The sequence below is a fragment of the Elephas maximus genome, chromosome 3 (assembly GCF_024166365.1).
Source record: "Elephas maximus indicus isolate mEleMax1 chromosome 3, mEleMax1 primary haplotype, whole genome shotgun sequence".
Lineage (NCBI taxonomy): Eukaryota > Metazoa > Chordata > Mammalia > Proboscidea > Elephantidae > Elephas > Elephas maximus.
In genome coordinates, this window is record NC_064821.1 from 8,041,823 (window position 1) to 8,068,205 (window position 26,383).

Genomic DNA, 26,383 nt, shown 5'->3' on the forward strand with positions numbered 1-26,383 from the left:
GCTCCGGAGGGCTCGGCCGCCAGCGACCGAGCGGGGCCCGGCCCGAGCGGGGCCTGGGGGTGCGACGCCGAGGGCGGGGAGCGCGCGCTGAGCTCCGCACCGGGTCGCACGCGCCGCCTCAGGTGAGCCCGCGGGGAGGCCTCCGCGCCGGCCGAGTGAGCGAGCGCGGGCCCGTCGCCGCCTTCGCCCCGCGCCGCGGCCCGGGGCTGCGGGCGCGCCCGGCACTCGAGGCCCAGGCCTCGGGCGCGGCCTGCTCGGGCCCGGCCGCCGCGCTTTGTCCCGGCCCGCGGGGCCGTTGGGGGCGTTAACTGCCCGGGCCAGGGGGGCCGGCCGGGGCTGCGGCGGGGGCGGCGGGCCGCACAATGGCCGGGCGCGCGGGGCGGGGGCGCCCCTTCCCGGCCGGGGCGCGGGGGGCTGGGCACAAAAGATGACAGCGTGGGTGGCCCGGCCCGGCCCTGCGCGGGCCCTCCCCCTTTAGGATTTAGAACGATCCCACTCATAATAAAAAAACCCACCCAGGCCATGGTACGACCCGCCTGCGCTTCCAGCCCCCTTGGACACCAGTGGGATTAATGGGGGCGCTTCCCGGCCTCGACACCCAGGGGCATCCCCCAAAATCCATCGGTGCCCCCCAGCCCCTCCGCAAGACAACCTGTCGTGTCATCCCAGCTTCCAAACTTGCCCCCCCACCGCCGTCTCCGTGAGCCTTCCCTCCCCTCCCCCTAATAACCATGCAATCTGGAGTCAAAAAAATGTGTCTCCTCGCTGTGCAATAGCAGCAGCTCCAAGACGTGTCCCCCGGTCCCTCCCCCTCGCAGCCCGATCGCCATCTCGGAGCCCCTGCTCTGTAGAAAGAAATCAATCCAGGAGTTGGTCTTGGCGGCGACCCCTTTGGCTGTCCCATCCGTCGACGCGGGGGCGAGGGGATGGATTCGTGCTGAAATGGATTTGCCCTGTGTCTACCTGGGCTGGGGTTTGCTCGCGCTCAGGGGGCGCCCGATGACATAAGTTAGGAACATAAGGACTAGCGGGGTGCATGTCCACCTGGGCAGGGTAGAAGGTTTTGTAGGGGTTTTTTCAAACCTGAGAGAGAGGCAGAAGGTGAGGACTGTTTTTGGTGTGTTCCATCTGTTTGGTTGGGGCGGCGGGGTGCTTTTGTTTTAACAATTCAGGTGCACCTGGGAACTGTTTCCTGAGTTATGAAACTAGTGGGAAGGTGGTTCTGCTCAGTGGAGCTGAACGATCCTGTAACATGTAAAGAGTGTGCTGTTCCATGTGTTTCTGTCAATATTGGGTCAGTGAGCGTGTTTGGGACCCACTGGGTACCAGCAGTGTCTCAGGTTCTGAGGTCATTGTTCTGTGCGTGGAGTGGATTTGCACTCATGGTGACCCCATGTGACAGAGCAGAACTGCCCCACAGGGTTTTGTAGGCCCTAATCTTTACGGAAGTAGATTGCCAGATCTTTCTCTTGCGGAGTCGTTGAGTAGGTTTGAGCTACCAACCTTTTGGTTAGCAGCCAAGCTCATAACCCTTTTCGCCACCACGGCTTCTGGTTCTGAGGCTGTTGTATAGTGCTGCCAAGTCCGTTCCAACTCGTAGTGACCTCACGTGATCGAGTGCAGCTGCTCCATGGGGTTTCCTAGGCTGTAATTTTTATAGAACCAGATCTCCACATCGTCTGCAGAGCTGCTGGGTGGATTTGAACCACCAACCTCTTGGTTAGCAGCCAAGCTCTTAACTGTTTGTGCCATCAAGGCTCGAGGTTCTGAGGATACTGGGGTGCACTTAAGAGGCTGGTGCCTTGCCCTACCCCTGTGCCTCAACAGCCATTTATCCGATGATCCCCAGGCGGAAAAAGCTCCTAAAACAGCAGCAGCCTTAAAACCTGCTCATTAGATGACTCCTATGGGCTTTTATCACGGCCATGCGAGAGCTAATGAATCCCTTAATTCTCAAATAATAGCTTCCTTATGAGGCATCGCGAGAGTTTGTCAATAGACCGGTCAGCTCTTTTGCACCACCCCTCCAGAAGCAGTGGGCAGCTTCCTAGCAGTTTGCTTTTTGAAATCCCGAAGGACAGAGCGTCACAGCTGGAAGTCAACTTTTGAGTCTGAGTAGAGAATTTCTAAAACTCGCTGTCCCTTTTTGAGTTGTTGATTGGACACATGGCCAATACCGGGCTGCCCACTCTATACGTCTGCAATACGCCGAAGGTCAATGTGTTCTGCTCTGCTGGAGGTCACCTCTGGGGAGGAACGGGGCGCTGGGGGTGCGGTCGCATAAATGCCCCATCGTGTCACGGGTGCTCTGATGGAAGGGTGTACTGTGTCAGCTGTGTGGGTGCACACGTGTCGTGTGTAGTCGTTAATACTTGAATATACGCAGGTCTAAGCCACCGTTGATCTTCATGTATTTTCTAATCCTTTCCTCCTTGGGAAGTGGGCTGCTAAGGAGATGTTAAATACTGGAGCTTAAAGGTAGAACGGATCACTTGGTCACTGTTCCACCCCACCCCCCTTGTTGTTCTTCTCTGTCCAGTGGAAAAGACCCTGCCACAGTGCCTGCTCCTTCCTCAGCTCCATCCCATCCTGAATGAGCCCTCTAGGGCGGCCAGGGGCCTCACAACCTGCTTGCCCCTGCCTGTACTCGGATTTCTAATTTCTCTGCCTCCTTTGCCTGCTCTGTGCCCTGTCTCCTCCCCCGGATGGGTCCAATAGATACTTGGCCTTGGGGAGACTGTCTATCCCTTGGTGCCATCTCACACCTGTGAGAATGGACGTTGGCGTCACTCACCTACCTGGCCTGAGGATGTTGGGAGGGCGTGTTCCCAACCTCCAGGGGCTTCAGGGCTAGTGGGGGAGAGGGAGAGGTGGGTACCCTGGAGTGTGGTCCCAGCAGTAATGGCTGTGGAGCGTCCACTGTCCCCAGGGGCCCAGCTTAGGGAGTGGACGGGTCGAGGTGGCGGGTGGGGAGGGGCCAAACCAGGAACAGGTGGCATTTCTGGGTGGCTTTCTTCCTGTGATCCGGAAGCGTGCTGCGTGGGTTCAGAGCTGTGGGCCACGCAGACCCTCCGTGGTCACCGCCATGATGGGAAGGCCTGGGTTATCTCTTTCTTTCTCATGCCGACCCAGATCCTGGGGGGAGCTGGAGAGTGGGGCTGGGGGTGGGGGAGGGGTGGAGCTGAACTCAGGCTTGGTTCTGACCTGGCATTCCTCGCCCACCCTGGCGTTTCTGCCTGCTCTCCACTCCTTGCCACAGACTCCAGAGTCTCGGAGACCTGGGTTCGGATCTCTCCTGTGGGCCTCACTTTCCTCATCTATGAAATGGGTGTAAGGCCAGCATCTCCCTCATAGGTTGTCATGAGGATCTAAGGCTATAAAAGTCATGAAGTTCTTGCAGGGTGCCTGCCTCCTGGTGAATGGTGGCCATACCAGAGTGCTGAACCCTGGGGCAATTTAGTGCTGCGGCCTCCTAGCCGCCTCCACGGGGTTTCCCAGGGGATCCTTCTCTGCGGTGGGGATGTCCTGAACACTGTAGGGCGTTGAGCAACATCCCTGGTTTCCACCCACTCCATGCCTGTAGCACCCGCCTTCTGAGTCGTGACAACCACAGATTTCTCCACGCACTGCCCCAAGTGAGAACCACGAATTTACGCCTTTAACCCTGCGGCAGCCTGATAATTTGTCGCATCCCCAGTCTCAAACTTCTCAGATTCCTTCGCTCGCCGCCCCCCCCATCCCCTGCCGGCTCCCCAGCCTTCAGTTGCTATTAGTTGCGTTCTGGTTGGTGTGAAACATCACCGGTCCTTGTTTGTTTGTAGTTGCCCAGTGGATTCTGCTCATGGACCCGTGTGCTGCAGAGTAGAACTGATACATAGGGTTTTCCTAGCTGAATTTTGTTTTGTTGAAGTTTTATTTACTTTGCTGTTGTTGAGAATATACACACCAAAACACACCAGTTCAACTGTTTTTCCATGTACAATTTAATGACAGTGATCACATTCTTCAAGTTGCACAACCATTCTCACCCTCTTTTTCCCAGTTGTTCCTCCCTCATTAACATGAACTCACTGCCCCCCTGAGTTTCCTGTCTCATCTCTGGAGTTGCTGCTGTCAATTTGATCCCATAGAGATAGTTCTTAAAAGAGCGTAACGCTCAAGGCAGACCTTTTTTTTTTTATTAGTTAAGCTAAACTGTTGTTCCGTTTTAAGATGATTTTAGGAGATATTTTTGGTTTAAGGTTTAAAGGTTATCTCAGGACAGTAGTTTCAGGGCGACATCCACCCTCCATGGCTTCAGAAAGTCTATAGAGTCCATGCGCATTGGGAATTTTGTTCAGCATTTTCCCCCTTTTGATCAGGATTCTTCTATGGAATCTTTGATCAAAATGTTAGTAATGTAGCCTGGCGCTGCCCACTTCCAGTCTCAGGGCACTGAATTCTTAACAGAAGCAGGTGTGACAGACCTTTCTTCCGTGGTACTGCTGGGTGGGTTCGAATCGCCTGCTTTTCAGTTAGCAGTCAAGTGCAAACTGTTTGGATCACCTCGGGGTCCTTCAGGAGCCCTGGCGGTGCAATGGTTAAGCACTTCCTTCTCAGAAGAGAAGACCTGGTGATCTGCTGCTGTGAGGATTACAGTCCAGGACACCCTATGGGACAGTGCTGTGTAGCATAAAGTTGCTGGGAGTTGGAATGGACTCGGTGGCAAGCGGTAACAGCAACAACAGCAGGGGCCATTCAGTAGCGAGTGGGTCATATTTGCGACTTGGCCTGGCTTTCCAGTCTCTTCCCAGTGGTCCCTCTGCCCTTCCCAACCTGCAGCTTCCACCCCAGCGGGGAGAGGGGCAGGCCTGTGGGAGAGCCTGTGCCTACCCTGACGTCCACCCGGCCAAGGGACAGTGGGCGCGGGGGGCTTCCCCGGCTGTTCTCAGCCGCCTCACCCCGCGGGCCCCCTGCCAGGCTCCTCTGGCTTCCCTGAGGCAGCACTTCCTCTTCCTCCCGATCCCTAGAAAACCAGTGTTGGTGGAGCTGACTGTGACTCACGCAGCCCCATGTGTGTCGGAGTAGAACTATGGTCCACGGGGTTTTCAAAAGCTGCGTTTTTGGACTTCAATCAGCAGGCCTTTCTCCCAGGATGCCTCTGGGTGGGCTCAGACCACCAACCTTTTGGTTAGCAGCCGAGTGCGTTCGCCATTTGTACCACCCAGTGACCCCCTCAGTCCCTGTACTCTTGTCTTATCGATCGGCTTAACGGTTTTCTTTGCATTGGCTTCAAGGTGTTTACTTGTTAGTCTCAGCCTCTCGCTGAGCGGTGATTCCGTGAGTCGTGCGACTGTTACTGTGCTTGTGGCAGATCCTTCTACTGATGCACGTTAAGATGAACTTAGAGATATTAAATATTTTAAGAAAGAAGTTGCTATCACCTCAAATACTGAGGCCTGAGCTCATCCATGAATTGATTTTTTGTGTGTGTGAAGAACCGGTTTTTGAGTTGGAGTTGAGTCCCCGCTGGACTTGGCCTGTTCTGGGATCTGCTTGTTGGTTAGATAAGGTGTCCCAGCTAGTCTGGCTGTTTTCACTCCTGCTGCCTCAAAAATGGCCTGCCCTGCTCAGAACCTTCCCATGGCTTCCTGTTGCCCTTGGAGAAAATTCAGACGCCGTCTGTGGCCTGCTTGCTCTGTCCTTCGTGGCCCTCTCCTCTCTTCTTTACCTACTACTTCTCCCAAGGGTGCTCCTTGCCAGCCATAACCACCTTCTGACCTGCCTGCCCTTTCTTGCATCAGGGCCTTTGCACATGCTGTTCCTTCTCGCAGAATGCTCTTCCCTCAGGCCACTATCCAGCCGGCTCCTTGTCATTCAGGTCTCAGCTTGGAGGCCTTTCTTGACCACACTTTCAAAAGTAGCCCCTCGGAGGGGAGATGAGAGGGTAGAGGGGGTTAGAAGCTGGCGAAAAGGACACGAAAAGAGAGAGTGGAAGGAGAGACCAGGCTGTCTCATCGGGGGGAGAGTAGTTGGGAGTGTGTAGCAAGGTGTATATGGGTTTTTGTGTGAGAGACTGACTTAATTTGTAAACTTAAACCATGATAAAAATTATTAAAAAAAATAAAAAAGAATAATGAACTGTGAGAAAAAAAAAAAAGTAGCCCCTCCAATCACCATCTCCCCCAGTTCTGCTTTTTCTTTTTCCGCACTTAACATTGCCAGAAGGTATATTAGCCTGGTTCTGTATTTATTGTCTGTCTTATCTACTCCAGGAGACTTTTCTGTAAAGGTCTAGAGAGTAGTGTTATCATTTTGGCTTTGCAGGCCAGATGGCCTTTGACCTGACTCCTGCCTCTGTGTTGTGATGTGAAAGCAGCCACAGACAACACGTAAATGAGTGGACATGCCTGGTGCCAATAAAACTTTATTCATGGATGCTCAAATCTGAATTTCATATAGTTTCACACACCATGAAATATTTCTGTGCTTTTGATTTCCCCCCTCAACCATTTAAGAACGTCAAAACCATTTTTAGCTTGTGGGCTGTACAAAAACAGGCGGCTGGCCAGATCTGGCCCATGGGCCGGAGTTTGCTAACCCCTGCACTAGGGTGTAAGGTCCACAATACAGAAACGACACCTGCGTTGGTTGCTGTCTGTACACCCAGTGCCGAGGGCAGTTCTTGGCACGTAGTGGGTGTTCAGGAAAATGTTTGCTGGCTGCATGGGTGAATTTCCCTCTTTCCCACTCCAGAGCATTTAGGGTAATACTGTGTGCTTTAGAAAACAGGCCAGGGCTGTTGACCTTTCATTTTACCTGTATGTTTACTTATGTCTTAAACTTGGTTGTTCTTGTTCCTCAAAGGCAAGGGTCTTTGTGTTTTTTCCCACTGATATACCCCGAGTGCCTTTATCAGTGCCCGGCATATAGTAGGTACTCAATAAGTATTTGTTGAATGAATAATTGCTCTTAGTGTACTAAAAAGGTATAAAAAAGTTGCTTTTGGAACAATAAGGAAACACTAGTTTAAAAAAAAAGCCTTGAGTTGTGTTGAGGGAAATTAAAACTGCAGAGAATGTACGAGAATGCTGTTACCACATCTACCAAAACACCCTCATAGTAAAGGAGGAAAGAAATAGACATAAATGAGGAAATGTATTTTGCCGTTTGGGATGTCCTATTTTTCATTGCCTTTGGGTTCACGCTGCCCCTTTCTGCCTCTCTCTGCTGAGCATCGGAAGACCCGTGAGGTGTACGTGTGACCCGTGGAGTCTCTTTTGACCTGGCAGTGGCAGAGCGCTTAGAAGGAAGAAAATATTTCACAACCACTTGGTTTTGTAAGCCTCTGTTATGAATTGAATTGTGTTTCCCCAAAATATGTGCTGTAAATCCTAGCTTCTGTGCTAGGATTTATATATAACCAGATTAATATGCCTTCTGTCAGTATTAAGTGCAAGATAGACCTAAGTGTTAAAAGGCAAAAATGTCACTTTGAGGACTAAGGTGCGCCTGACCCAAGCCATGGTGTTTTCAGTCGCCTCATATGCATGTGAAAGCTGGACGATGAATAAGGAAGACTGAAGAAGAGTTGATGTCTTTGAATTACCGTGCTGGTGAAGAATATCAGATATACCATGGACTGCCAAAGAATGAACAAATCTGTCGTGGAAAAAGTACAGCCAGAGTGCTCCTTAGAAGGAAGGATGGCGAGACTTCCTCTCACATACTTTGGACGTGTTATCAGGAGGGCCCAGTCCCTGGAGAAGGACATCATCCTTGGTAAGGTAGAGGGTCAGCGGAAAAGAGGAAGACCCTCAACGAGATGGATTCACACAGTGGCTGCAGCAATGGGCTCAAACATAGTAGGACTGTGAGGATGGCACAGGACCTGGCAGTGTTTTGTTCTGTTGTACATGGGGTCGCTTTGAGTCCAAACCGACTCTGTGGCACCTAACAACAGAACAGCAATGACCCTGGTTCTAGTCCCATTTGGGAGTGGGTTGTCTTTGTTATGTTAATGAGACAGGATTAGCACAGGATGTATCATGAGTCAGTCTCTTTTGAGATATAAAAAAGACTAAAAAGTCTAGAGAAGCAGAAAGGGGGTAAGACAGATGCCAAGCCACACATAGAGGAACCAGGAAACAAAAGCTGAAGAGGCAAGGACCTTCTTCCAGAGCCTACAGAGACAGAAAGCCTTCCCTTGGAGCCGCTGCCTTGAATTTGGACTTCGAGCCTCCTAAACTGTGAGAGAATGAGTTTCTGTTTGTTAAAGCAAGCCACTGATGGTGTTTTTGTTGTAGCAGAGCTAGATAACTAAGACGGTGTCTGAACCATCCTCTACCAATACCAGTGCTCCTGCTGAAAGTAGTGTTGTCATTCCGGAAAACTCCGTGGCTGGCTGACTCCTAACGTCTCTACAGGACAGAGTAGAACTGTCCCATAAGGTTTCAAAGGAGTGACTGGTGGATTTGAACTACCAACATTTTTGCTTAGCTGTCGTAGCTCGCTGCCGTGCTTAACCGCTGCACCATTGGGGCTCTGCGGTCATCCCAGGAGGTGGCTTTTGCAGTCTCCTAGTCACCTGCAGGAGTCCCTGGGTGGTGCAAACGGTTAAGCGCTTGACTACTAGCCGATAGGTGGGTGGTTCAAACTCACCCAAAGGCACCTTAGAAGACAGGCCTGGCAGTCTGCTTCTGAAAGGTCACAGCTTTGAAAACCCTATGGAGCAGTTCTACTTGACACACATGGGGTCGCCAGAAGTCAGAGTTGACTTAGTAGCAACTAACCATAACACAAGCCGTCTGCACAGGAACACTCACGAGAGAAGTCGCTTTCGTGGGTGCTAAGATTCAGCTGTGGGGTTGAGCGGAATGACGGACAGCCACGCTGGACGTGGAGGAACTGTGCACACAGCCTGTAGCTCGCCTTGCTCCTCCACCGTGGCTTTCCCGAATAAAGACTGCCTGGCGAGTGTTTTCCAAGCCACGTATCCCGCTAGGAGGTGTCTAGGGTGTCTCTGAGATGTGGTGCCGACTCAGGAATGTTCCTACTTGTCCAGAAAGCATACCATTCATTTATGGTTTTCTTTTTTTGATTGAAATAAACAATCTGGAGAAGGTTGCTCAGTATTTCTTGGCTTTCAAAAGTTGTGTCTTTTTTTTTTTTTTTCTCTTTTTTCCCCTTCACTTGCTTACTTGTCTTCTTTCTTGCTTCCCTGTATTCTTTCTCTTGACTTCTTGCTCTCTCGCCTTTCTTTCCTTTTATTAAGCCATCCCGGTGATGTCTGTGAACAGGAGAGGGTTGATTAAAAGCTCCTGTTAAGCTGTCTTTATCAGATGCTGCCATTTCTGTCTGGTCCCTCCTTGCCCCACGGGCAGGGGCCGTGCCTTCGAGCAGTGGTTGTTGTTGTTAGGTGCTGTCAAATCGATTTTGAATTCACTGTGACCTTGTGTGACGGTAGGACCGTCCCATAGCGTTTTAGTGGCTGTAATTTTTACGGGAGCAGGTTGCCAGGTCTTTCTCCTGCAGAGCTTCTGGTGGGTTCGAACAACTGACCTTTCGGTTAGCAGCTGAGTACTTAATGACTGTGCCACCAGGGCTCCTTACTTGGCAGCGGCAGGAGCACACAGTTGTTCTGTAACTCTGGGTTGTGGTTATCGGATAGATGGCTCAAGTACGTTTGTTCAGTGGACAAAGAATAAGAGTCAGAAAGCAAACGGCCTATGGCTGCTGCGCCCCCAGTGGACCTCTGGGTACGGAGTTGAACTATAACTAACTTAGGCCTTAGCAGCGAGCCTGGATGGCGAGCTGTAAACGTGACACGTCGGCGTCGCAGTCAGGGCTTGCCCTCATCACATGCCCTTTCTGTGTTTGCAGTGGGACCCGCAGGTGGCGGCCTCTGGGTAGGTGGGGGTGGAGGTGGGCCCCCACTCTCGTTGTCATGCCGGGCCCAGTGTGGAAACCTGGCACCTGAGGTGTCTCGGGGGAGAGACTGGAGAGAAACGAGTCGTGTGAGAGGAGGTAGCCGGCGATTCAGAGCTGCACTTTGTGAGAGAAGTAGGCAGCCGTGGACCCACACGTCTCCCTCAACGGAAGAGCTGGCCTGATGCTGCCAGCAAGTGTGGGGGAACTCCTGGTGACCCCCGATCTACAAACGGGGTAGAGTTTGGAAGTAGTTTTTGTGGGAAATGAGAGCCACTGGAAGGAGCCCTGGTGGCGCAGTGGTTAAGCACTCAGCTGCCAACTAAAAGGTTGGCACTTTGAACCCATGAGCCACTGCGCAGAAGACTTGTTGGTCTGCTCCCGTAAAGGTTACAGCCTTGGAAACCCTATCGGGGTCCCTATGAGTCAGACTTGACTCGATGGCAGTGGGTTTGGTTTTTTGGAAGGCTCTTGTTGTTAGGTGCGATTGAGTTGTGACGGCTCCATTTGAAAGAGTAGAATTGCCCCATAGGGTTTCCTGGGCTGTAGTGTTTATGGGAGCAGATCTCCAGAGCTTTCTCCCTTGGAGCTGCCGAGTGGGTTCGAACTGTCAGCCTTCTGGTCAGCAGCCGAGTGTTTAACCACATAAACAGGGAGTAAACGGGCCGTATCCTCCACCGGAGCTCGGGACTCCGACATCTCTGGGGCGCAGGCAGTGTGGTCTCCACTCAGGACCGCCCTTGACCAGCTAGCGTGTGGTCACCTGAGCAAAGGAGGGGGCCGGGTGGCCATGTGCCCTGGGATGAGTGTGGGACCCGGCGGGGCTTCTGGGCCCGGGAGAGTCATGGTGTTTGGCTGCTGGGCCCTCCGAGGCTGCTGCCTTCTTCAGCATCTCGCTCTCTTCACACTTCTCTTCTAAGACCTCCTCCATCAGAAGGGCCTGCCCTTGCGGTGTGGGCGTCCTAGCTGAGCGTTGTCGGCCGCGTGGATCTGATTATCGTGGTCACGAGTCAAGAGAGAATTGCTCCGTCCCCAGCTTGCACATGAGTAAAGCCACTGGAATTTAAAATCTCCAGCCTCTGCTTTGCTGCCGTCTAAGGAAGAGTAGGGAGCAGGTAGAGGAAACTACTTTTTCAGGATATAAGGTGTTTCGGTTTACGACCCCTCCGGGCTGGAGTTTATGAGAGCCATGGGATTTTCTCATGGCCAGCCCTCCTTGTACCAGGTTTGTGGCAAAGGCAGAGCAAACCCCAGTTCTGAGCGAGAGACTCAGAGGACTTTGTTATCAGAGGCACTAGCTCCTCTTGGCATGTCCTGTCTCCTCTGCCTAGTCCCTTTAATGGGCAGCCGATGGACAGGGCCTCCGCTCCTCGTGTGAGTGCCGTGCTCTGTGTCTGGTATGGTCCTACACGATCTAACAGTGCCGGTGCCGAGGGTCCTAGTCAGTTCAGGTGATGCTTCGTTGGGACGAAGTGTCCCAGGGAGCTTGGGCAGAGTGGCCTCAAGTGATGCATCATGCGAGCTCTGCAAACACTAAAGCCACCTCCGTGGTGTGCACTCCTGTCCTCTGTCTTCCTTGAGGCAAAGCTATAGCTCCTGGAGCTGCAGAAGTCAGTTCTTGGCCTTGCAGTGAGTGGCTTATCTTTGTGATTCATCCCTGGCTGTCACGTTAAAGTCTATGTCCAGCCGCTGGACATTCAGCTGAGCCCAAGGAGACCTGTGAGCGTGTCTGCCATTGCTCAAGTGTGTGGTTGTCATCAAGCTTGCGTGTGTGTGGCCAGGTGCTGGTGGTGGCCAGTGGCCAGCTCCTCCTGCCGATGGGGCACAGGCCCCACAGCAGAGGACACATGGGGGGAGCTGGGCAGCGCCTCCCGCCTAGGCGTGATGGTCAGGAGGGCTTCATGGAAGAGCTGCCCTTTGAGCGAGCCTTCTCAGTCATGGACATCCATAAGCTGGGGGCAGAAGAAGAGAAGGGGCTCTGGAACAGTGGCGTGGGAGACCGTGTTACGAGGAGAGCTCAGAGGAGGAGGAGGCAGAAGCCGGGGCGAGCCTGCCTGTCCTACTGAGGGTTCTGGGTGCTCACTGCCACACCAGGAGTCCAGGGAGACTGGGTGGCAACTCCGCCCTCCAGGAGCTTAGAGTCCAGCTGGGGAGACAAGACCAGAAGACGTTCGAGGCATGGGGGAGAGCCGTGAGACTGCTGCCAAGCGGGTGGCTTTGGTGTACTGACCAGATCCAGAATTAAAAAAAAATGATTCTGCTCCATCTTTTTTTTTTAATGTATTTTTTTGTAGAGATAGACTTTTCACATACCATGAAAGTCATCCTTTTAATGTGTACAATTCATTGGCTTTTAGTATATTCACAAAGTTGTGCAACCATCACCACTGTCTAGTTCCAGAACATTCCATTACTCCAAATGGAACGCCATGCCCCTTAGCAGCCACTCCCTATTCTTCCTCCCCCAAGCCCTAGACAACCACTAATCCACTTCCTGTCTCTATGGATTTACCTATTCTGATATTTCATATAAACGGAATCACACGTTATGTGGCCTTTTGTGTCTGGCCTTTTCACTGGGTGTAATGTTTTCAAGGTTCATCCATGTGGTAGCATATCTAGTGCAGCCTAGTCCCTGATTTACGGTGGGGCTTCTTTCCAGTGATGACTCGGATCTAAAGTCAGTTCTGACCTAAGTCGAATACCTGAATAACTCATTTTTTCCGCTTGGTTTCCATTATTATTGCCTTTTATCATCAGTATCTTTGTAAATCTGATGTGTATGTGTCTTTGGGGGCTGGAAACATTACATTTGGGAATGATGACATCAGCAAATTCTGTGCTGCAACCTCGTATGTAGTACATGTTACTAACCACAGGATGTAAAAAAAAAAAAAAAAACCCAGAGGGCCTAGATCGTAAGTACAGTTTGTAGTAACTCAGTAACTCCAATATGTTGTAAGTCGAGGACTACCTGTACTTCATTCTTATTTTTTGTTTTAAATTTATTTTCCTGTTGTCAGGAATACACACAGCAAAACATAGACCAATTCAACAGTTTCCACATGTGCAATTCAGTAACATGGATTACATTCTTCGAGTTGTGCAACCATTCTCACCCTCCTTTTCCGAACTGTCCCTCCCCCATTAATATGATCTCACTGCGCCCTAAGATTCCTATCTGACTCAAGTGGCTGTTGTCATCATTCCTCTTTATTGCTGATTAATATTCCATCGTACGAATGGACCCCATTTTGTTCACCCATCATCTGTTGGTGGGTATCTGGGTGGTTTCCACTTTTTCCTGCCCTATCTTTCCCCCAAACCATTGCAGAGTTCCAGAAATCTCAGTATTGCAACATTCAAACTGTGTGCTCAGCTAACCTCCTCCAGGTCAAGGCAGCACAGAAATCCTTTGTTGGGTTCCATCTTGGGCATGGAGACAGGGAAGGCCAGCATGGGACACAGGGATCAGGGAGTCCTGGCCTGTGGGTATCGGTCCGGGACTGGCCTTCAAGGACAGGCGAGGTCTGGCCCAAGGCATAATGCCCGGCTTGGCTTCAGGAGGTGCTTAGCCTGCCCTTTGCGTGCACAGGCCCTCGACTCCATGTTTTCCTACTGAGTCCCGAGTCACAGTCCTCCTCCCTCCCCCCATCAGTCCCCTTCTCCAGCCTGAGCCGGGCAGTCTCGGGTCCCACATGTGTGTGCCACGCCCAGCGTGTCCCCTGCTAGGACCCCTCAGTGCACCGGGCACATCTCCGTGTCCTGCTCCATGGGTCAGCGTGGCCCCGCTGACCACAACTCTGGCCTGTCCAGGGCTTACTTCCGGAGGATAGGACTGGGGCCTCCCTACCCCAGAGTCCACCCTTCCTTGGCCAGAAACGGGTGTCTTGTTTCCTTCTTGCCCCATTGCTGGTGTCATGCTTGCCAGCCTGGTGGGCCCTGCTCTGTGTCCCAGTGCTGAGTGGCCACCAAGGGCTTTATGTGGCTCATGGGAAGACCCACAGCCGTTTCTTACTGAGAGCCCCTTCTTTGTGTTCTGGCCAATGCGAGTGGGAGCGAGCTGTCTCCTGGGCCACTTCCCTTTCCTGGTGGGGCCCCAGTCCCCAGCCTTGACAGCATGACAGCTGTCTGTAGAGGGCAGGGACCAGGCTCTAAGCATCCCCATAGCCCCCACTGTGCCTTGCCGAAGGCTTCCTTGTCCACGAAGCTGGCCAGCCTTCGAGCCACCACCTCCCAGGGCCATGCCATCACCCAGCTGGCAATTTGGAAATCTGGTTGGCTCCCACAGAGAAGTCGCTTGTGAGACTACTGAGGTGACACGGGAAGGGACTTGAAGGGGTGGGGTTTTGGAGCAGTACACGGCTGAACGGCCCACTCTTCTCGCCTGCTCTGCAGGTGTTTCCCCACGGGGACAATGAGACACATGAGGGGTGGTGTTACTTGGTCTCTCCCGCCAGAGCATATGGAGATTCAGAGACTTGGGGTATCCCAGGGGTGCCATGGGAACTGCTAGTGGCACTCAGGAAGGCGCGGGGGGACACGCATGAGACTGATTAAATGTAAAGTGACGGAGCTGGACCCCTACCTCATACCGTATACAAACAGATACTCAGAATGGATCAAGGATTTGAGGTGAAGAGCCTAAACTGCAAAGCTCTCAGAAGAGAACAGGTGTGAATGTAAAGCGAGGCCTTTTCTAAGGCAGCGTGTCCAGTGAAAATGCAAAGCAAGGCCCCACATGTTATTTAAAATTTTCTGCTTGCCACATTAAAAAGTCAAAAGAAGGCCACAATGTGGATGGACCTAGAACACATGATGCGGAGTGGAATAAGTCAGTCACAAAAGGACAAATACTGTGTGATCTCGCTTACACGAAATAAGCAAATTTACAGAAACCAAAGATCATTAGTGGTCACCAGGGGTAGAAAGGGGGAGTTTGTGCTCAGCAGGCATTGAGTTTATGTTAATGTGGCAGAAGAGTTTGGAAAAGAATAGCGAGAATGGTTGCACAGTTTGAAGAATGTAACCAATGTCATTGAGTTTCACACATCGAAATTATTGAATTGGCGTATGTTTTGTTGTGAATATTTTCACCATAGTAAAAAAAAAGACTAAAAAGAAACAGGTGAAATTAATTTTCATCTATTTTATTGAACCCAGCGTATCTAAAATTCCATCATTGCAACATGTAATTGATTTGAAAGCTACTAGTGATATTTCCAGCACCTGGTATGTATTTCACACCTGGGGAAGCTCTGCATCTACCTGTCATCTGCAGAGAAGCTGTCCCTGGAAGGACTCAGCACTGTGGTGAGACCGGGACATTATCAAGGGGGTGCCTGGCACTTAGCAGGTGCTGGGCAGATGGCCCCTCCCAACCATCCTCCGTCCCAACCCACTCAGGTACCACGTGTCCCTAGTGGAGGCCTGCATGTTGCTGTGATGCTGAACAGGTTTTAGTGGAGCTTCCAGACTAAGACCAGGAAGAAAGACCTGGCAACCGACTTCCAAAAATCAGCCAGTGAAAACCCTATGGATTTCAATAGTCCAGTCTGCAACCGATCCTGGGGATGGCACAGGACCGGGCAATGTTTCGTTTCTGTTGTGCACGGGGTCACCACGAGTTAGGGGCTGACTGGACGGCAGCCAGCGACAGCAGCAGTACTCTCTAGCGGGGGAGATGAGCCATCCCTGACACAGAACAGCTCCTGCCTCGTTGGTTAGGGGGTGTAGAGTTTCTGTTCGTGATGATAAAAAGATCTGGAAACAGTAGCAATGGTTTCACAACGCTGTGAATGTACTTAAACCAAAAAAAAAAAAAAAAAAAAAACAAACCTGTCGCTGCTGAATCAATTCTGACTCAGAATTGTACACTGAAAAACGGTTATGATGATAAATTTTATGTTACATATATTTGACCAAGATTTAAGAAATGTGTAAAAAAAAAAAAGTAAAATAAAAGAAAGACAAAATGAAAATCCTGCTGTGGCCACATGAGGGGAGGGAGGAGGGTGGGACTGTGCGCTGAGGAGTGCTGCTGAGGGCCAGTCTTTTGGGGCCTGGGAGAGTCCAGTTGCTGAGGCTTCCCTGAAAGTGGTGGAAATCAAGCTGGTGTTTGCAGGAGGGTGAGCCTGTGGGCTGGCTCAGAGGCCAGGACAGTCCCCCCGGGCAGTTGGGGAGAAATTGACGCTTGGTGGGCCCTGAGATTTGGGGTGTTGTTGGAGGGGAGGAGTCCCTGGGTGGTGCAAACAGTTAATGCGCTCATCTGCTAACCAAAAGGTTGGAGGTTCACACGCATTCAAAGGCACTTTGGAAGAAAGGCCTGACGGCCCGCTTGCAAAAATGCAGCCACCGAACACACTGTGGAGCACAGTTCTACTCCGACACACACGGGGTCGCCGTCAGTTGGAGTCGCGGGTCTCGGATGTGGCCGTGTGGGTTTGGACTTGGGCTCCTTGTGGTGAGAAGGTTTGGTTGGGCTGGGCTCTGTGTCCCTCAGCTCTCTCCTGGCTTGGGCACAGGTGTCTTTGTTGCGGCCACTGTGACACAGGGAGCCGATGCTGCCACTGAGGAGCTCATAATGAAAGTATCTGGGGCTCCAGGGCTGTTCCACGAAACCCGAGCTCCCCCTGCGTTAGTTAACTTGGCCTTAAGCCAAAAGAAGGATTGAAAACTTCGGGAGCAGCCGAGTCAGTGGCTGGTATCCTAACAAGCTTCCTAGAGGGACATGCATTATAAAAATAATTGATCTTCATGGGATAAAAATCAGCGATTACAGTGAAGCAAAAAGCACATAAAAAAAGGCACCTGTAGTCCCAGGTGCAGGTGGTGACATGCTGGGCTTCTACCCGAAATGTTGGCAGTTCAAGCCCACCCAGAGATGCTGCAGAAGAAAGGCCCGGCAGTCTTCTGAGAGGTCACCGTATGGAGCGTAGTTCTGCTCCGACACACCGTCTGACACGCCATGCTGCCACGAGGTGCAGTTAACTTGGCGGCAGCGGGTTTGGTTTTTTTCAGCCTCGGGAGGTGTGTGTTTAGTCAGTGAGTGTCTATGGGGCCCCTCTCTGTGTTTCTGGGGGTCCAGGGGCTGGTCTGGAGCTGGTAGGACGTTCTCCTGGCCCTAAGAGGCTGACGTATGTAGTGGGGAAGCCAGGACTCCTGGGCGGGGGACAGGGATGCTGCCATGTGACTGAGAGCCCTGTTGTGCAGGCTGGTGCCTAGGACCTGAATGAAGGGTAAAGGGGTGGACGTTGCCAACTGACCCCGGTGCCCCACATACCAGGAGGGCAGGGTTCGAATGTGCAGAGCGTGGCTGAGGACGGGGATTGGATGACCGGGGCCTCATAGACCCCTCTAGTTTCCTCTCATCGGCCTTGAACACCCAGCTGAGAATCATTGTCCTCTAGGCCAGGGGTTTTACTCATAGCTCAGTGTGGAATGTTCTGGGGCCCAGCCTGTGAACAGGACTTGGCTCGTGGGGAGGGCGGCCCACCCCGGAGTCCTCGGCTCTTGGCATCATACATTTGATGATTTCTGAGTTCTTACTCCCTGGGTGTGGGACGGCCGCAAAGCGATTTGAAACAAAATGTCTTGAATTGGATGACAAGAGATCCTGTTTGGAGAGAGCCCCTCCCTTGCCAGCTCTGATGGGCTCTCGAAGCAGGCATGGGGCAGCCATGATTACTAGGGGACCTGGTCACGGTCATACGTGGAAGGGGGGCTGTGATAGCATCCCATAGTGTCTACTCACATGCTGGGACCCCCAGCACTCCAGGAACCGTGATGGAACTGGTCGATTTTTCAGAAGTTGATAGCCAGGCCTTTCTTCTGAGGCCCTCTGGGTAGACGTGAACCTCCAACCTTTTGTTTAGCAGCCAGGTGTGTTCACTGTTTGTACTCCCTGGGGATCAGGTTAAAACAGCTGAGCTCAGATTCCTGCTCCATCAGGTCCAATCTGACTGTGTGATCTTGGGCAAACCACATAACCTCCCTGAGCCTAAGCTTTCTGATCTGTGAGGAGATAAGGGGAACTGTTGTGTTCTGTTGAGCTGATCCTGACTCAGCGCCACCCATGTAGAAGTGCTCCCTAGGGTTTTCTAGGCTGTAATCTTTATGGGAGCAGATTGCCAGGTCTTTCTCCCATGGAGCTGCTGGGTGGGCTGGAACCCCCGACTTTTTGGGTAGCAGTCGAGCGCTTAGCCGTTGTGCCTCCAGGGCTCCTTTATTGTTAACAGACGCGAAGTAATCTGTGTAGAGGGATTGGCACGGTGCACCGTGAGCCCCTGCCACATGGAGATTCAGGTGCCCAGACAGGGTAGAGGAGCTTGGAGAGCCTTGGTTCTTCATCAGGGCTGCTTGGATGGGCTGGCTGTAGTAGCTTGTCCTGTTGGTTGTGTGTCGTTCTTCCTTTCTCATCTTCCCGTTTAAGAAGAATTGGGGGCCGTGGTGTTAGAGCAGCTCATTTCCGCCTCCTGGGAATGGGGACTGTGAAGGGGAGGAGCCTCATGCAGAGCCCGGGTATACAGCTTTTGTGAGACTTCCCTGCCTTACAAGCAGCTCACGTTTCTGCACTGGAAGGAAGGCTTGGGGGTGGGGCAGTAGCGGACAGCATGGATGTGCCCCTTGGCGTGAAGGAGAAATGGCGGGTGAGAAGGAAGCGGAATTACTCTGAAGAAGCCTGGGGCCCTGGCGGAGTGGGAGGGGGTTCATTTTAGAGGTCACGACTATGAGATGGATAAAAATGTATGCTTTTGACAGTGTCCTTATTAAAGGTGACATCTGGGGGATCCAGTGTCTGTCTTTTCTCTTTTAATACTTTCTTGATTCATTTTTGTGTTTGTTGTTGAAAATATACACAGCAGATCATATGCCACTTCACCATTTCCTCCAGGTACCATTCAGTGACACTGAGTACATTCTTGAAGGTGTGCAACTATTCTCACCCTCCTTTTCTGAGCGGTTCCTCCTGCAGTAACGTAAACTCACTGCTCCCTAAAGTTCCTGTCTGATCTTTCGAGTTGCTGTTGTCAGTTCGATCCTACATAGATAGATCTTAAAAGGACACAATGCTTAAGGCAGACTTTCTTTACTAGTTAAGCTGGCTTGCCGTTTGCTTTAAAAAGGACTTCAGGGGATATTTTTGGTTTAAAGGTTAAAGCTTATCTCAAGGCAATAATTTCAGGGGTTCATCCTGCCTCGATGACTCCAGAAAGTCTGGATCCCATGAGAATTTATCATTCTGTCCTGTGTTTTCCCCTTTTGATCAGAATTCGTCTGTACGGTATTTGATCAGAATGCTCAGTAACGGTAACCAACACCATCCGGTGTTTCTGGTCTCATCGGTCTCTCTTTAAGATCTGTGCTGTAAAAACACCTGGGCAGCATTTGTTCACCTCTCTGGCTGCTATTTCATGGAGTATTCACATGGATGTCAGAAGAGGCTCTGAAAGTTGCTCTTGAACATAGAGCAGCTAAAGGAAATGAAAGAAATGAAAAAGTAAAAGAGCTGAACAGAAGATTTCAAAGAGTGGCTAAAAACAAACCAAACCCATTGCGATCAAGTAGATTCTGACTCCTAGAAGACAAAGTAAAGTATTATAATGAAATGTGCAAAGTCCTGGAGTTAGAAAACCAAAAGGGAAGAACTTGCTCAGCATTTCTCAAGCTGAAAGCTGAAGAAAAAATTCAAACCTCGAGTTGCAGTATTGAAGGATTCAACGGGCAAAACATTGGATGATGCAGGAAGCCACAAAGGAAAATGGAAGGAGTACAGAGTCACTGTACTAAAAAGAACTGGTCCACATTCAGCCATTTCAGGAGGTAGCATATGATCAGGAATGGATGGTATTGAAGGAAGAAGTCCAAGCTGCACTGAAGGCATTGATGAAAAACAGGCTTCAGGAATTGAGAGAATACCAATTGAGATATTTCAGCAAATGGATGCAGCGCTTGAGGTGCTCACTCTCCATGCCAAGAAATGTGGAGGACAGCTACCTGGCCGACCAACTAGAAGAAATCCATCTTTGTGCCCATTCCAAAGAAAGGTGATCCAACAGAACACAGAAATTATTGCCCAGTATCATTAATAAAATTTGCCGAAGATAATTTAAAAGCTGTTATAGCAGTACTTTGACAGGGAACTGCCAGACATTCAAGCTGGATTCAGAAGAGGACATGGAATGAGGGATATCATTGTTGATGTCAGACAGATCTTGGCTGAAAGCAGAGAATACCAGGAAGCTGTTTACTTATGTTTTATTGACTTTGCAGAGGCATCTGACTGTGTATCATAACAAATTATGGATAACATTGCAGAAGAAATAGGAATTTCAGAATAGTTAATTGTGCTCATGAGGAACCTGTGCATATACCAAGAGACAGTTGTTTGAATAGGACAAAGGGATACTGTGTGGTTTAAAATTAGGAAAGGTGTGTGTCAGGGTTGTATCCTTTCACCATACTTATTCAATCTGTATGCTGAGCAAATAATCTGAGAAGCTGGACTATAAGAAGAATAACAGGGCATCAGGATTGGAGGAAGACTCATTAACAACCTTCTGTATACAGATGACACAACCTTGCTTGCTGCACGTGAAGAGGACTTGAAGCACTTACTGATGAAGATCAAAGACCACAGCCTTCAGTATGGATTACCCCTCAACAGAAAGAAAACAAAAATCTCACAACTGGACCAATGAGCACCATCAAGATAAATGGAGAAAAGGTTGTAAGTTGTAAAGGATTTCATTTTACTTGGATCCACAATCAACAGCCATGGAAGCAGCAGTCAAGAAATCAAATGACACATTGCACTGGGTAAATCTGCTGCAAAAGACCTCTTTATTTTTTAATAGTATGCTACTTTTTTTTTTTTTTTGCATTTTTTTAAAGTTTTGATTTAGGTGTCAGTTTACAGAGCCTATTAGTTTCTCATTAAACAGTTAGTACACAAATTGTTTTGTTTGGTTTTTACAAATTCAGTAAACTTCTGTTTATCTGGAAATGCCCTAATTTCGCCATTGTATTTGAGAGACGGTTTAGTTGGGTGTATAATTCTTGGCTGGCAGTTTTTTTCCTTCAAGGTTTTATATATGTCATCCCGTTTTCTTCTTGCCTGCGTGGTTTCTGCTGTGTAGTCCAAGCTTAGTCTTATTGACTATCATTTGTAGATGACTTTTTGTTTATCCCTAGTGGCTCTTAAAATTCTCTCTTCGGTTTTGGCAAGTTTGATTGTAATATGTCTTGGTGACTTTCTTTTGGGATCTTCCTTGTGTGGGGTTTGATGAACCAACAGACCCTCAACAATTCTCTCTGTATTTTCTGTTATTCCGCACCCCCCACCCCCCGCCATTCTGGTACTCCGGTCACTTGTAGGTTATTCCCATTGACAGAGTCCCACTTAATTCTTGGGGTTTCCTCATTTTTTTTAATTCTTTTTATCTGATTTTTCCTCAAATATGTTGATATCAAGTGCTTTATCTTCAATCTCACTTTTTTTGACTTCCATTGCCTCAGTTCTGCTCCTATGACTTTCTATTGAGTTGTCTAATTCTGAAACTTTTTAATCTTCTGGATTTCTGTTTGCTGCCTCTCTAAGGATTCTTGCAGCCTATTAAATTTGTCATTATGACCTTGTCTACTTAAGTTCCTCTATTGCTTTGCTGTATGCTTCTTGGCTTGTTCTGCGTTTTGCCTGATGCCCTTCCTGATCCGTTGAAGAGTTCTTTATATTAATCATATTAATCTTTTGTATTCTATCTCTGGTAATTCCAGGAAGTTCTCTTCATCTGGGAGATTCCTTGATTCTCTGTTTTGGGAGCTTGCTGAAGCCGTTGTTGTCTGCCTCTTTGTGTGATTTGGTATTGACTCTTGTCTCCAAGCTATCTATATGTTGTTGTATTTATTTATTTTATGTTTGCTTACTGTGTCTTGGTTCTTGTTTTGATATGCCCAAATAGGCTGCTCGTGTGAGTTAGTTTGATTATTGGCACCTTTGAAGCTCCAATGTCCTGTCACCAGGTGGTTAGAGCTGTTACTAGGTATGTGAGCTCAGGAGTCCATTTACTTTTCTTGTATGGATTTAGCTCAGGTGTCCAGGTAGTTGGTCACCAAGTGTGTGCTACAGGCCCTTATCGGTGGTCCTAGATGGGCAGGGGTGATTGGTGTAGGTGCAGGTATCTGGCTACAGTAGGGGTCATGTGCTGAGCAAGGCAGGGGGCTGACACCTTCCCCTGAGTGTCTGTGAAGAAAGCGTGTCCCTGTTCCCTAGAATGCATAGGTGGGTGGGTTTTGCAGCCGGACTATGGGCGCCCAATGCTGTTGGCTATAAGGACTGGGAGGCACCATTTATTCTTGGACCCGTGTTGTGGGTAACTAGGTGGCATGCGTGGAGGTACGAGTCCTCAGGCCCCTGATGTGGGTAGATGAAAAAAAAAAAAAATGAAGACCCTGATTAATAGGCAGAGCAGTGTCAAATGTCACGAACCTACCTTTCCACCATATAGCTGATACAGTTGATGTTAAACTTCAGATATATACCCTGTTATACTGTGCTAATGAGGACCTGTACTTTTGAAATGGGCCCACACAGGTCTATGGAGGGGTGAAAGGCATTCAAAGTCCATGCACCCCTTCTGCCTGTGCCTAGGCAAAGGACCTGTTTCTGCCCTGAGATACTGGCTTAGGAGAGCTGGCAGATTATTTTTTTTCTGTTAATTTGTTCCCTCTTCAAGGCCAGGAGAATGGCTCAGGGTAGGTGACGGGTCCTACTTCTGGCCCAGGGAACACGGCAATCTCTGAAGCTGGCTTGGACCCAGTGCAGAGTGGGAAAGGGGCAGGTAAATGGGAAAGAGGTCTTTCCCAAAGGGGTGTTTTTTGCTCTGCCTAGTAGGTTAGATAAATGTGCTTATCTTTTGCTGAGAGTGCTGCTTTTCTCTGATTCTGGAGCTGTGAGGGGGCTGTCCACGCTTGTTCTCTCCCAATGTGGAAAATGTGTCCCGAATGCCACTGTTTGCCTCACTGCACTCGTGCTAGCAGATCCGGCCTGTGGGGTGCCGGTTCCTGCTGGTTCAGGTCCAGCAGCTCCTCCCTGCTTCTGAATCGTCTCTCCCTCCCCCTGCCACTCAGTCCGATTCTTCGACTTTGCCTTTGATGTTCAGGGCTTCTAGATTGTCATATGTAATCGATTCACTTGTTTTTTAGGGTCTTTGTTGGAAGAGGGACCGCAAGAAGCATCTGATTACTCTCCCATCTTGGCCCTGCCTCAACAAATTGTTTCGTGACGTGGGTTGCCAACCCTACCATGTGTCAACACTCTCCCCTTCTCCACCCTGGGCTCCCTGTTTCCATTCATCCAGCTTTCCTGTCCCTTCCTGCCTTCTCGTCTTTGCTTTTGGGCTGGTGTGCCCACTTAGTCTTGTATACGTGATTGAACTATGAAGCACTTTTTTCACGTGTGTTATTGTTGGCCCTATGGACTTGTCTAATCTTTGGGTGAAGTGCGAACCTCAGGAGTGACTTCAGTACTGAGTTAAAAGAGTGTCTGGAGGCCATGCTCTCGGGGTTTCCCCAGTATCTGTCAGACCAGTAAGTTTGGTCTTCTTTTTTTTATTTTTGAATTTGGATTTTGTTCTGTATCAAAAGACCTCTAAAAAAAAAACCAAACCAAACCCAGTTCCAACTCATAGAGGTTTTTTTTTTTTTTTTTAAAAGACCGCTATAAAGTGTTAAAAAGCAAAGATGTCATTTTGAGGACTAAGGTGCTTCTGACCCAAGCCATGGTATTTTCAGTCACCTCGTATATGTGCGAAAGCTAGACAGTGAATAAAAGGAAGACCAAAGAAGAATTGATGCCTTTGAATTATGGTGTTGGCAGAGTATATTGAATATACCATGGACTGCCAGAAAAACGAACGAATCTGTCTTGGAAGAAGTACAGCCAGAGTGCTCCTTGGAAGCAAGGATGGTGAGACTGAGACTTCATCTCACATACCTTGGACATGTTATCAGGAGGGACCAGTCCCTGGAGAAGGACATCATGCTTAGTAGAGTTGAGGGATAGTGAAAAAGCGGAAGACCCTCAATGAGATGGAATGACACGATGGCTGCAACAATGGGCTGAAACATAGCAATGATTGTGAGGATGGCGCAGGGCCAGGCAGCGTTTTATTCTGTTGTACGTGGAAACTATGAGTCGGAACCAACGCAGTGGCGCAACAACACTCACAGGAGATGGTGTGCAATTGTGATGATGGGACATTTTTTTAAATTGAACTTTAGATGAAGGGTTACAGAACAAACTAGTTTCTCATCAAACGGTATGCACATTGTTGTATGACATTGGTTAACAACCCCACGACATGCAAACACTCCCCCCTTCGTGACCCTGGGTTCCCTGTTACCAGCTTTCCTGTTCTCTCCTACTTTCTAGTCCCTGCCCCAGGGCTGGTGGGCCCCTTTGAGTAAAAAAAAATATATATATACTTTTTTTTTTTTTTTTAGTCTTGTTTTATTCCTTGGCCCTCTTCAGTCTTTGGCTGAAGGGTGAACCACAGGAGTGGCCTCATTACTGAGCTGAAAGGGTTTCCGGGGGCCATACTCTCAGGGTTTCTCCAGTCTCTATCAGGCCAGCAAGTCTGGTCTTTCTTTTTGAGTTAGAATTTTGTTCTACATTTTTTTTGTCCAGCTCTGTCCGGGACCCACTAAATTGTGATCCCTGTCAGAGCAGTCAGTGGTGGTAGCCAGGCCCCATCTAGTTGTACTGGACTCAGTCTGGTGGAGGCTGTAATAGATGTGGTCCATTAGTCCTTTGGACTAATCTTTCCCTTATGTCTTTAGTTTTCTTCATTCTTCCTTGCTCCTGAAGGGGTGAGAACAGTGGAGGCCGGTATCCTAGATGGCCACTCACAGGCTTTTATGACCCCAGACGCTACTCACCAAAGTAAAATGTGGAACATATTCTTCATATACTCTCTTTTGCCACTTAAGCTAGATGTTCCCTGAGACCGTGGTCCCCATAGCCCTCAGCCCAGCAGTTTGGTCCCTCAGGGAGTTTGGATGTTTCTATGGAGCTACCATTGGAAACCCTGGTGGCGTAGTGGTTAAGTGCTACGGCTGCTAACCAAAGGTCGGCAGTTCAAATCCGCCAGGCGCTCCTTGGAAACTCTATGGGGGCAGTTCTACCCTGTCCTATAGGGTTGCTATGAGTCGGAATCGACTCGACGGCACTGGGTTTGGTTTTGTTTTTTTGGACCATGGCCTTGGCTTGTACAGGTTGTGCTGGCTTCCGCAGTATTGTGTACTGTCTTACTCTTCAACAAAGTTACCGCTTATCTATTATCTATTAAGTATTTTTCCACCCCCACCCCTCCCTTCCCTCATAACCATCAAATATCGTTTCTTTTTGTATGTAAACTTCTTCATGAGTTTTTACAGTAGTGGTCTCATACAATATTTGTTGTTTTGTGATTGACTTATTTCACTCAGCATAATGCCCTGCAGATGCACCCATGTTACGAGATGCTTCACAGATTCATCGTTATTCTTTATCGTTGTATAATACTCCATCATGTGTGTGCACCACAGTTTGTTTATCCATTCATCTGTTGATGGGCATCTAGGTCGTTTCCATCTTTTTTTTTTTTTGCTACTGTGAACAGTCCTGTAGCGAACATGGGTATGCATATGTCTATTCACGTGATGACTCTTATTTCTCTAGGATACATTCCTAGGAGTGGGATTGCTGGATCATAAGGTAGTTCTAGTTCCAGCTTTCTAAGGAAGCACCATATCGTTTTCCAAAAAGGTTGTATCATTTTGCATTCCCACTAGCAGTGCGTAAGAGTTCCCATCTCCCTGCAGTCTCTCCCACGTTTGTTATTTTCTATTTTATTGGTACGTGCTGGTAATGCTGGGGTGAGATGGTATCTCATTCTGATTTTGATTTGCATTTCACTGATGGCTAGTGATCGTGAGCATTTCCTCATGTGTCTGTTGGCCGCTCGAATGTCTTCTTTGGTGAAGTGTCTGTTTACTTCCTTCACCCAGGTTTCAATTGGATTATTTGTCTTTTTGTTGTAGAGGTGTTGGATTTTCTTGTAGATTTTACAGATTAGACCTTTGTCTGCTTTGTAATAGCCAAAATTTTTTTCCTAGTCTGTAGGTTCTCTTTTTACTCTCTTGATGAAGTCTTTGGATGAGCGTAAGCGTTGAATTTTTAAAAGATCCCAGTTACCTAGCTCATCCTTTGGAGCTTGTGTGTTGTTGGTTGTGATTTGTATTCGGTTAATGCCGTGTATTAGGGTCTCTAGCATCAACCCTATTTTTTCTTCTATGAACTTCATAGTTTTTGGTTTTATATTTAAGTCTTTAATCCATTTCGAGTTAGTTTTTATATATGGTGTGAAGTACGGGCCCTGTTTCATTTTTTTAGCAGATGGACATCCAGTTTTGCCAGCACCATTTGTTAAAAAGACTG

General features: G+C 49.3%; 1 protein-coding gene across 2 annotated transcripts in view; it reads left to right on the plus strand.

The window, feature by feature from the left end:
* KDM4B (lysine demethylase 4B) overlaps positions 1 to 26,383 on the plus strand; it is a 226,417-nt gene continuing 200,034 nt past the window's right edge. For both annotated transcript variants that reach the window (XM_049876484.1, XM_049876486.1), the window contains exon 1: positions 1 to 122. The gene's annotated coding sequence lies outside the window, so the exon portion shown is untranslated. The remainder of the gene's footprint in view (positions 123 to 26,383) is intronic.